Source organism: Somniosus microcephalus, chromosome 7 (genome assembly GCF_052327205.1).
Source record: "Somniosus microcephalus isolate GS21.2 chromosome 7, FLI_Smic_1.0, whole genome shotgun sequence".
NCBI classification, from domain to species: domain Eukaryota; kingdom Metazoa; phylum Chordata; class Chondrichthyes; order Squaliformes; family Somniosidae; genus Somniosus; species Somniosus microcephalus.
Genome location: NC_140993.1, coordinates 235599706 through 235611829, shown reverse-complemented (window position 1 = coordinate 235611829; position 12124 = coordinate 235599706). Strand labels below are relative to the sequence as shown.

Genomic DNA, 12124 nt, shown 5'->3' with positions numbered 1-12124 from the left:
GGTGGGGGACTGGAACCACATATAGGCCAGACCGGGTAAGGAAACTATCCATAGCCTGGCATTAACTGGCAACCCCATAGGATGACTGGTGAGGAAATAGAGCTGATTGACTCAAGACCCACTCCCCCCACCCTCCCCCACCCACTCCAGTGCAGTGCTGTGCCTTCCCCCTCTTTTCATTACTGAAGCCAATGAGTCAAACTCTATATTCCACCCTCAGTGCTACCAAACCTCATGTTCCCCCTCAGTGATCCCATAAAAGGACATTAATGAACCAGTTGAGTTTTTACATCAGACAGCTTCATGGTCACTTTTACTGACACCAGCTTTTTATTTCCAGGTTTAAAAAAAAACTGAATTCAAATTCTCAAACTGTCATGGTGTGATTTGAACTCTCGTTCACTGGATTATTAGTCCAGGCCTCTAGTTTACGAGTCTAGTGACAACCACTATACTAACATAACCGTGCTCTTTGAATAATGATGGGGATTTTCTTTACATCCAGGAAGAGGCAGGTGAGGTGCTGATTTAACATCTCACCTGAAAGACAGCACCTCTGACAACACAGTACTGTACTCCTTCTGTACTGCAAAGTCAGCGGAGATATTCTTGAATCCTGGAAGGGTGCTTGAATCCATAACGACTCAGAAGTGAAAGTGCTATCACTGAACGAAGGGGAGGGAGGAAAAGAGAGAGAGAAAGCGCATGTGCGCGACAGCTAGAGAGATTTAAAAAAAAAAAGCCGTGTGGAAGGGCAAATAGCTGGGTTTTGTATTGAAAAGTGGAAGGGCGTCTCCCAGCGCCTCTCACCCCATGAAACATTTAGAAGTTTATTTATCCAACGGTACTATTTTTCTCTTTAGTCTCAATAGTGGGTCAATCAGCCTATGAACATAGATACAATATATTAATTCCTTGAATTGAATAAAGCACCAAACTGAGATTAACAAACTCAATTTTGTAGAGAGTGCCTTGACTCAGGCAGGAGGAAGGAACATTGAGCAAGACTGAACCCAGAACCAGTGAGAGGAAGACTCTGGTTATGTTTGGTAAAAAGCCAAAAGCTGTCCTAAAGCAGCAATACAGGGTACCTCAGATTATATAAATTTAAAGAATGCAATTCTGTGCTGATTTTGGTGGGGTGGCGAGAAAGAGGTTAAATCAACACAGTTTTCTTTCACACAAGGACCTGGAATGAAAGTCTCTTGTCAGTTGTAAGGATCCTACATGAATTAGATGATGATCTCAACTCAATTTTTAGCTTTTGTGAATCCACAACACAAAATGCCCTACAATTTGGCAAATTTTGCAAATATTTTCCATTCCCGAGTAATCATATTCATAGGCTTTCTAACCACCCCCCCCCGCAAACCAATCCAATTTAGGACTCATCGCTGTGCGGCTGGGTTTCTGTCCACTCCTTGTACGCCCCGCTCACCTTAGCTGCATTCTGGCTCTGGGGCCTTTTCCATATGGGAGGTTGGCTTCTGGGCATCCACGAACAAGTTGTGCAGATATAGAGCAGCGAGTTGCTGCAGCAGGCCTCGGGCCTGTCATAGTAGGAAAATGAGGTGGCTGGTGAGCTGCCAGATTCAAAATTATTATTTATATTTTAGAAATGTCAACAAACTAATGAGGCCTGTGCTTGTCCATGCTTAAAGTGCTGACGCAGGCAGCTCATCAATTTGTGCCCCGGGGACTCCTCCACTGATAGGTGAACGCTTATTGCTGGGGCCTAGCAGGTGGCCCCTGCACCCAGTGTTTCAGTGCAAATGGCGTGAAACATGACTTCTGCTGTGTTTCCTGCTATTTGTATGTCATTACCATGTACTTGCCCACATTTGAGTAGGCACATCTTGCCAACAGAAGTGGCCATGATAAATGGCAGGGAGACAGATGCAGCAGAGCACATACCCACATTGTTTTCCACTTCTGCCCATCCCAAATCCATTGAAAAAGCTGTGGAGGGCAGGGGGCGGGGAGAAGAGACAGAAAGCTTAGATTGACATTTCATAATGTTTCTAATTCTCACTTTGAAGACATTGCAGTTTGGATCAATAATTGGGAAAAGAGCTTTCTATACTTAGAAAATCTTAGCCCAGGATTGCTGCCAATTTTAAGAGTTAGGAACATGGAATAGGTGAAGGAGAGAGAAAAAGGGAGGGCTGCAGAATAGAGTTGATGCTCTAAACAGGAGTGGGAGGATAAGTTTAGAGTAAAAGCTCTTAAAAATAAACCTCTTGCATACAGATCACTTCAACGTATGTAAACCTGTAAAGCAAGTATTTCAAAATTAAATTTAAAATGAAAAAGGTACCGAGTACTCCTTTAGGGATAAGGGCCTTGTATAGTTCATCATATACTTATTTCTTCCTCTGTACATATTTCAAAGCAAGCTGGTCACGGTTCCTTAGCTTGTTGTGAACCATAAATTTTCCGATTGCATAATTTATGATTTTCACTTTCATTTTGTAATGAAATGAAACACACAGCTGATGAAATGGGACTTTCCCCTAGATGCTGGGTGTATAAAAGAACAGGTGCAGGGGAAGCTCTCTCATATTTAAATAGCAGTAGCCCCTACTGCACAGACAGAAAAAATGTTGCCTATAATCTTCCTGGTGTTTTCATGGTAAGTAACTCTTTTCAAGTATGATACCATTCCACTGTAATTTAATTGTTACCGATCCTTAAAAGAAACAATTAAGTTTGCCTTAAATCCAGAATTATAAAACAATTTATTTGTATTTTAATCAGTCAGTGTTAAAATATTAGTTGTTCCTTTGTTGGTAATTAAGCACCTCGTACGTCTATGATGCAGTTTTAGTTCCCACCAGTCACTCATGTAAACTGAAAATGTCAGTTCGAATATAAAAGAAGAAAGCTATTGCATATTCATACTATTCCTTGCTCATACATTATTAGTGACGAGTAGAACAAATGTACTTGAGTGGTAAGCATTACAAGTTCCTAGACGGTATTCTGGGGTAAGCCCACAGTCGGTAACCTGGGACCATTTTCCAACAGATCTGCATCTTCCATATTAGTCATTGTAGATAATGATTTGAATCCTTTTTTTTTTAAACAAACAATAGCGAATGATCTCACCTATTAGGACAGTCAGCCTAAAAATGTTTTTGAATGAGACTGGTATGCAGTTAGGACTTTTTCTATAATGCCATAGATTTTTCCCATCACATTAAAGGTGTTAGTCCTGCAACTGCAGTCTAGCCACTATTGGATACCTTTACTGAGACTAGCTTTAAAAGAGCTACAGATTCGTTTTTGAGAACACAGCATAGCTAACCAAAATTGAAAAGGGGTCAATTTATCTAAATTGTTTTCAAATGATTAAATTCTGCTCAATCTTTGAACCTGTGGTTTTAAAAAAAACTATATTTTGCTTCCACAGCTGGAACTATTGCGGGTGTCCATTCACAGCATCTGTCAAGTACAATGCCATAAAGCACAGAGTGACTTTACAAGCGTCCTGTCAAAATATATCTATAATCAATATCTTAAAGAAGCTTTCATACAATCTGCCCCATGGCATCAAACAAGATGTAACAATGGTTAGCAACAATGCTGAACTTTCCGTCTACTTTCAAACCACAGTTAATGCATTAGACGTCATTGAAGGATACAAAAGAGCAATTACAGAACAAATGTTAACTAGTGTATCAAACCAAGGCTACAAGCTTAAAAAGTACAGCCAGCTTTTCAAGGAGCAACAGCACTTTATACTGGTACATCCCACGTGTCTCAAACAATGTCGCACATTAAAAAGGAACTACACTGCAGAACTATCCAGAGTGATCACATGGCTACAGGATACTACAACTGAAAATATCGATTCCAAAAGGAGAAATAAAAAACCCATGCTGAGATTAAACGGAGTGCTTGAGAAAATCTCCGCCTTGAAGTTCAAATAATGCCAAAATGCAAACTTTTAAAGACTAAATTAATACAGGAAATGCTCCAATTAAAACTGCTGAGTCAAATGGACTGTTTCAGGACTCTACCATCTCCAGCTCCTTCTCCTCTGTCCTTTATGTAGACCTCTTGCCACAAGGAAGCTCTCAGCTAATATTCCACAAAGCCAGTTACTTCTTTGTTTCCCAATTTAGAATCATACTATAATATTTTGCATCAATGTTACAAAAGCACTGTGTTAGAATATATTGGAAAACTAAAAATTTAATCTGTTATATAATGCTGTTACGTAATTTTTATTTTCAATAAAGCAATAGGATTTTTTTAACTGACATGCCTCCCAAGCTTTCTTTTGCAAAAAAAGAAATTCAGTTAATTTCAGATATCCTGATTTACAAGACTGCTCCTTTGAAGGGTACTTTCAGATTTTGCTACTCAAAATTGTTTCAATCAGACGTTAGATCATGCATTAAGATGACAGAATTTGTCTGGTTAACTGTGCGATAAACCCAGGGAATTTAGGCAAAAGCTGGTTAAAGCCCAGATTTAGGAATTCCTCCCCAAGTGTACACAAAAAGAACGACTTATATTTAGTGCACTCCAAAGCACTTCACATGCAATGAATTAGTGTGCAGTGCAGTGACTATTACATAGATGAACGCAGCAGTCATTTTGTATACAGCAAGACCTCACAAACATCAGTAAGATGATTGGACAGTTACTGTTTTTTGGTGGGGTTGGATAAGACAGAAATGTTGATTTGAACACAGAACTCCCTGCTATTCTTTAAAGAGTGCCATATTATCTTTAATATTAAGCTGCATGAATATTAATATTATGACTCAGCCAAAGGATGGCAACTCTGACAATGGAGCACCCCTACACTGGAGTGGCAGTCTAGATTAAGTGTTCAAGTGTCCAAATCCCTTCATGGCCCTGCCTCTCTCCATCTCTAACCTCCACCAGCCCTACAACCACCACCACTCCTCCCACCCCAAACTCTGGTCCTTTGACTCTGGCCTCTTGTGCACCCCACTTCCTTTACCCTACCAGTGGTGGCCACGCCTTCAGCTGCCAAGCACCAACACTGAAATTTCTTCCCTAAAATCACTGCTCCTCCACCACACTCTACTCCTTGAAGATCCTCCTAAAAACCCACCCCTTTGACTAAGCTTTTGGTCACCCCTCTGAATAGCTCCTATTTTGGCTCAGCGTCATTTTTTTGACCAAAATTCTGAAATACCTTGGAAAGTTAAAAGGCACATTATGAAAAGGCACTCCTTGGAAAAGTGCAACATCCCCACTGACACCCGAGAATCCCTGGCCCAAGACCGCACAAAGTGGAGGAGAAGCATCCGGGAAGGCGCCGAACACCTCGAGTCTCTTCGCCGGGAGCAAGCAGAAGCCAAACGCAAGGAGCGCACGTCAACCCAATCACCCCACCCACCCGCCCCTTCAACCACCATCTGCCCCACCTGTGACAGAGACTGTAGGTCCCGGATTGGACTCATCAGCCACCTGAGAACCCATTTTTAATGTGGAAGCAAGTCATCCTCGGTTCCGAGGGACTGCCTAAGAAGAGAAGGGTAGAAATTAGCCTGGGCCTGTTTTCGGACCTGGACAGGGCTCTCCGTGAACAGCATGTGCTTGAACTGAGGTATGAAATTGTGTTTCGGCCTTCATCTAAATATGTCACACCTACACAGGCACCCATCACACCTTCACAGTCAGCTCGCCCTGTATTTTGGGCAGCTTGCTTTGCCGGCAGCAGTCTCGGGTAAGTCGTTCGGGGTCGATTGTAACTGCCTAAAATGCCGTGAAGCTGGGATGAGCACTCCTGCTCCGCCTACATCCACATTAAAACTCAATGTTGTTTTAAAATAAATTTCCCTTTTTGGTGAAGGTCGCTTGTTAAGCTGCATCCACGCCAGTAGAACCTGAGCAGAGCAGGCCAGACGCCTGCTCCTCCTAGAGCAGCCCAATTTCCCCACGAGGTCCTAAAACAGGTACTACGCCCCTCATTAGCACAGACAAAGGGCCCAACGCCTGTTCTAGCTTATGTCAGGATGACTCAGCTGTGCTATCTCAAATCATCAGGCCTCCGCTCAGCATTTCTACATAGTGGTGAGGTGGAGATTGGTAGTGTGGTGATATGGAGAGTTGTGGTTGTGAACCCACATCCTGTTCCACTGCATCAATTCTATTTGGATTAAGCTACTTTCAAACTAATTGCTCCAATATATTTTTGTTTGAGTCAATATTACTTTACTGCAATGGAAAGCAGGATAGAGGGACTTAACTCTTAACATACCGCGAATGGTAGCATAGTTGTAATGTCACTGGGCTAGTAATCTATAGAAGAGAGTTCAAATCCCACCACGGCAGCTGGGGAATTTAAATTCAGTTAATCAAATAAATCTGGAATAAAAAGCTAGTATCAGTAGTGACCATGAAACTATCGGATTGTCGTAAAAACCCATCTGGTTCACTAATGTCTTTAATGAAGGAAATCTGCCACCCTTACCTGGTCTGGCTTATATGTGACTCCAGACCCACAAACCCAATGTGGTTGTCTTTTAACTGCCCTCTGAAATGGCCTTGCAAGCCACTCAGTTGTAACAAAAAACTACAAAACACAAACTCTTCCATCACCATCCCTGTGTATGTCCTGTCCCACCGGCAGGACAGACCCACCAGGGGTGGTGGCACAGCGGTATACAGTCGGGAAAGAGTGGCCCTGGGAATCCTCAACATTGACTCCGGTCTCATGGCTTTAGGTCAAGCATGGGAAAGGAAACATTCTGCTGATTATCACCTACCGCCCTCCCTCAGCTGACTTCAATGTCCATCACCAAGAGTGGCTCGGTAGCACCACTACTGACCGAGTTGGCTAAGTCCCGAAGGACTTAGCTGCCAGTCTGGGCCTGCGACAGGTGGTGAGAGAACCAACACGAGGGGAAAAACTTACTTGATCTCGTCCTCACCAATCTACCTGTCACAGATGCATCTGACAATGACAGCATTGGTAGCAGTGACCACCGCAGAGTCATTGTGGAGACGAAGTCCCGTCTTCACACGGAGGACACCCTCCATCATGTTGTGTGGCACTACCACTGTGCTAAATGGGATAGATTCAGAACAGATCTAGCAGCTCAAAACCTGGCATCTATGAGGTGCTATGTGTCATCAGCAGCAGCATTGTATTCCACCACAATCTGTAACCTCATGGCACAACATATCCCTCACTCTACCATTACCATCAAGCCAGGGGACCAACCCTGGTTCAATAAGGAGTGTAGAAGAGCATGCCAGGAGCAGCACCAGGCATAACTAAAAATGAGGTGCCAACCGGGGGAAGCTGCAACACAGGACTACACGCACGCAAAAAAGCAGAAGCAGCATGCTATAGACAGGGCTAAACGATCCCACAATCAACGGATCTGATCAAAGCTCTGCAGTCGTGCCACATCCAGTCGTGAATGGTGGTGGACCATTAAACAACTAACGAGAGGAGATGGCTCCATGAATATTCCCAGCCTCAAAGATAGTGGAGCCCAGCACGTGAGTGCAAAAGACAAGGCTGAAGTGTTTGCAGCCATCTTCAGCCAGAAGTGCCGAGTGGATGATCCATATCGGCCTACTCCCGAGGTCCCCATCATCAGAGAAGCCAGTCTTCAGCCAATTCGACTCACTCCACGTGATATCAAGAAATGGCTGAGTGCACTGGATACAGCAAAGCCTATGGGCCCCGACAATATCCCGGCTATCATGCTGAAGAATTGTGCTCCAGAACTAGCCGCGCCTCTAGCCAAGCTGTTCTAGTACAGCTACAACACTGGCATCTATCCGACAATGTGAAAAACTGCCCAGGTATGTCCAGTCCACAAAAAGCAGGACAAATCCAATCCGGCCAATTACCGCCCCATCAGTCTACTCTCAATCATCAGCAAAGTGATGGAAGGTGTCATCAACAGTGCTATCAAGCGGCACTTACTCACCAATAACCTACTCACTGATGCCCAATTTGGGTTCCGCCAAGAGCACTCGGCACCTGACCTCATTACAGCATTGGTCCAAACATGGACAAAGGAGCTGAATTCCAGAAGGGAGATGAGAGTGACTACCCTTGACATCAAGGTAAGGCCTCAGACCGCGGGAGGTGTGAGCGGGAAGCTTAAAAAGGCTTCAGAGACCCAGGTAAGGCCTCAGATCGCGGGTGTCGGCGGGAGGCGCGAGCGGGAAGCTTAAAAAGGATTCAGAGACCCAGGTAAGGCCTCAGACCGCGGGTGTCGGCGGGAGGCGCGAGCAGGAAGCTTAAAAAGGATTCAGAGACCCAGGTAAGGCGTACCAATCTCCAGTCTCCGAAGTCAGAGGGAAGGAGAGGTGTAAAAAGTAATCCAAGTGTGACGTCACCAGAAAGCGGGTAAGTGATTGGTTGGTAAGTATTTCTCTCTTTTTAAGCTTAAACTCTGTGGTTTATAGTTTCTAAGGTGCGATATTCATCATCTAGAAATCGGGGCAGAGGGTATTTAAAAATAATATTAATAAATTTAATTAATTACATAGAATGGGAGATCAGGTGATGTGTTGCTGCTGCAATATGTGGGAGCTGGTGGACACCACTGATGCTCACGGTGATCACATTTGCAGTAAGTGTTGGCTGCTCAAGGAATTCCGGCTCTGTGTTGAAGAGCTGGAGTCCGAGCTTCAAACACAGACACATCAGGGAAGGGGAGAGTTACCTGGACTCTATCAGGAGGTAGTCACACCAATTAGATTAATTAATTCAGATGTAGGCCATGGCCAGGGTCAGGATGGTGTGACTAGAAGTGAGGCAGGTACGGGGATCCAGGAGGTAGTGTTGGAGGAGCTGCAGCCCTTGCCCAACAGGTTTGAGGCTCTTACTCCCTGTGAGGATGGGAACAGGGACTGCGGGGAGGATGAGCAACCTGGCCACAGCACCGTAGAGCGGGGGGCCATTCAAGTGGGGGGGGGGGGGCAGGGGGGGAGTTAAAAGAAATGTTGTAGTGGTAGGGGATAGTATCGTTAGGGGGATAGATAGAGTTCTTTGCAGCCGAGAGCGAGAGTCCCGAAGGCTGTGTTGCCTGGCCGGTGCCAGGGTTAAGGACATCTCCTCTGGGCTGGAGAGAAACTTGGAGTGGGAGGGGGAGGATCCAGTTGTCGTGGTCCATGTTGGTACCAACGACATAGATAGGACAAGGAAGGAGGTTCTGCTGAAGGAGTTTGAGCAGCTAGGGGCCAAATTATAAAGCAGAACCACAAGGGTAATAATCTCTGGATTACTACCTGAGCCACGTGCAAATTTGGCTAGGGTAAATAAAATGAGAGTTAAATGCGTGGCTCAAAGACTGGTGTGGGAGAAATGGGTTTTGCTTCCTGGGACACTGGCATCAGTACTGGGACAGGCGAGAGCTGTTCCGTTGGGACGGACTTCACTTGGCCAGTGCTGGGACTAGAATCCTGGCGAATCGAATAACTAGGGCTGTAGAGAGGGCTTTAAACTAATTAGTGGGGGGGAGGTTTTAAGAGAGCGAAAAATAAAAATGACAGCGGAGAAGGCAATAGAGCAAGGTAGCAGTGGGAGATTTAAAAACCAGAGCGTGTCAGGAAGGGACAGAATGTATAATGATAAAGGTAAAGTAGTAAAAGGGGTAAAAGCAGGAATAAATTGTCAGAAAACATATTTGAAAGTTCTTTATCTGAATGCACGCAGCATTCGTAACAAAATTGACGAGTTGACGGTGCAAATAACTACACATGGGTATGATCTGGTGGCCATTACGGAAACATGGCTGCAAGATAATCATGAATGGGAACTAAACATACAAGGGTATTTGACAATTAGGAAGGACAGACAGGAAGGAAAGGGAGGTGGGGTTGCTATGTTAATCAAGGATGGAATCACTGCAATAGTCAGAAATGATATTGGGTCAAAGGATCAGGATAGTGAAACAGTTTGGGTGGAGATAAGGAATAATCAGGGGAAAAAGTCACTAGTGGGCATAGTCTATAGGCCTCCTAACAGTTGCAACTCTGTTGGTCGGAGTATAAATCAGGAAATAGTTGGGGCTTGTAATAAGGGAACAGCTATAATCATGGGGGATTTTAACTTTCATATTGACTGGACTAATCAAATTGGGCATGGCAGCATTGAGGAAGAGTTCATAGAGTGTATTAGGGACGGGTTCCTTGAGCAGTATGTAACTGAACCAACCAGGGGGCAGGCAATCTTAGATCTGGTCCTGTGTAATGAGACAGGATTAATAAAAAATGTCCTAGTAAAGGATCCCCTTGGAATGAGTGACCATAATATGGTTGAATTCCAAATTCAGTTTGAGGGTGAGAGAGTTGGATCTCAAACCAGCGTACTAAGCTTAAATAAAGGAGACGATGAAGGTATGAGAGTAGAATTGACTAAAGTGGACTGAGAAAACAGATTAAAGTGTAAGACGGTACAAGAGCAGTGGTCTACATTCAAGGAGATATTTCACATCTTTCAAGATAAATATATTCCACTGAGGGAAAAGGGGAGTAAAAGAAAAGACAGCCATCCGTGGCTTAGTAAAGTAATAAAGGTTAGTATTCGACTGAAAACAAGGGCATATAAATTAGCCAAATCTAGTGGGAGGATAGAAGATTGGGAAGCATTTAAAAGCCAGCAAACAATAACTAAAAGATTAATTAAGAAAGGGAAGATAGATTATGAAAGTAAACTAGCAAAAAATATAAAAACAGATAGCAAGAGTTTCTACAGCTATATAAAAAGAAAAAGGGTGGCTAAAGTGAACGTTGGTCCCTTAGAGGATGGGACCGAGAAACTAGTGGTGGGGAACATGGAGATGGCAAAGACATTGAACAAATATTTTGTATCAGTCTTTACAGTAGAGGACACTAAAAATATCCCAACACTGGACAAACAGGGGGCAATGGGGGGGGGGGGGGGGGGGGGGAGGAGGAGCTAAACACGATTAAAATCACTAAGGAGATGGTACTCAGTAAAATAATGGGACTTAAGGCGGATAAATCCCCCGGACCTGATGGCCTACATCCTAGGGTCTTGAGAGAAGTGGCGGTAGGGATTGTGGATGCATTGGTGATCATTTTCCAGAACTCCCTGGACTCAGGAAAGGTCCCGGCAGATTGGAAAACTGCTAATGTAACACCCTTATTTAAGAAGGGAAGTAGGCAAAAAGCTGGAAACTATAGACCAGTTAGCCTAACATCTGTGGTTGGCAAAATGTTGGAGTCCATTATTAAGGAAACAGTAACAGAGCATTTGGATAAACATAATTTAATAGGACAGAGTCAGCATGGTTTTAAGAAGGGGAAGTCATGTTTGACAAATTTGCTCGAATTCTTTGAGGATGTAACATACAGGGTGGATAAAGGGGAACCAGTGGATGTAGTGTATTTGGACTTCCAAAAGGCATTTGACAAGGTTCTACACAAAAGATTACTGATCAAGATAAAAAATCACGGGATTGGGGGTAATATACTGGCATGGGTGGAAGATTGGCTATCTAACAGAAAACAAAGAGTTGGGATAAATGGTTCGTTCTCGGGCTGGCAATCAGTAACTAGTGGTGTTCCGCAGGGGTCAGTGCTGGGACCCCAACTCTTTACAATCTATATTAACGATTTGGAGGAAGGAACCGAGTGCAACATATCCAAGTTTGCCGACGATACAAAGATGGGAGGGAAAGCAGTGAGTGAGGAGGACATAAAAAACCTGCAAAAGGACATAGACAGGCTAAGTGAGTGGGCAGAGATTTGGCAGATGCAATATAATGTTGGAAAGTGTGAGGTTATGCACTTCGGCAGAAAAAATCAAAGAGCAAGTTATTATCTAAATGGAGAGAAACTGCAAAGTGCTACAGTACAAAGGGATCTGGGGGTGCATGAAACACAAAAAGTTAGTATGCAGGTGCAGCAGGTGATCAGGAAGGCCAATGGAATCTTGGCTTTTATTGCAAGGGGGATGGAGTATAAAAACAGGGAAGTCTTGCTGCAGTTATACAGGGTATTGGTGAGGCCACACCTGGAATACTGCGTGCAGTTTTGGTTTCCATATTTAAAAGATATACTTGCTCTCGAGGCGGTTCAGAGAAGGTTCACTCGGTTGATTCCAGAGATGAGGGGGTTGACGTATGAGGAAAGGTTGAGTAGGTTG

At 44.0% G+C, this 12124-nt stretch overlaps 1 protein-coding gene and 1 long non-coding RNA gene across 3 annotated transcripts in view; one reads left to right on the top strand and one right to left on the bottom strand.

Annotated features, from left to right (window-relative positions):
* The window catches only part of tmx3b (thioredoxin related transmembrane protein 3b), a 151145-nt gene that overhangs the window by 52779 nt on the left and 86242 nt on the right, over positions 1-12124 (bottom strand). The window lies entirely within an intron of this gene.
* LOC147115151 (uncharacterized) lies at positions 2538-4261 on the top strand. Its single transcript, XR_015079058.1, has 2 exons — positions 2538-2632; positions 3413-4261. It is a non-coding gene; the product is annotated as an uncharacterized LOC147115151 (long non-coding RNA).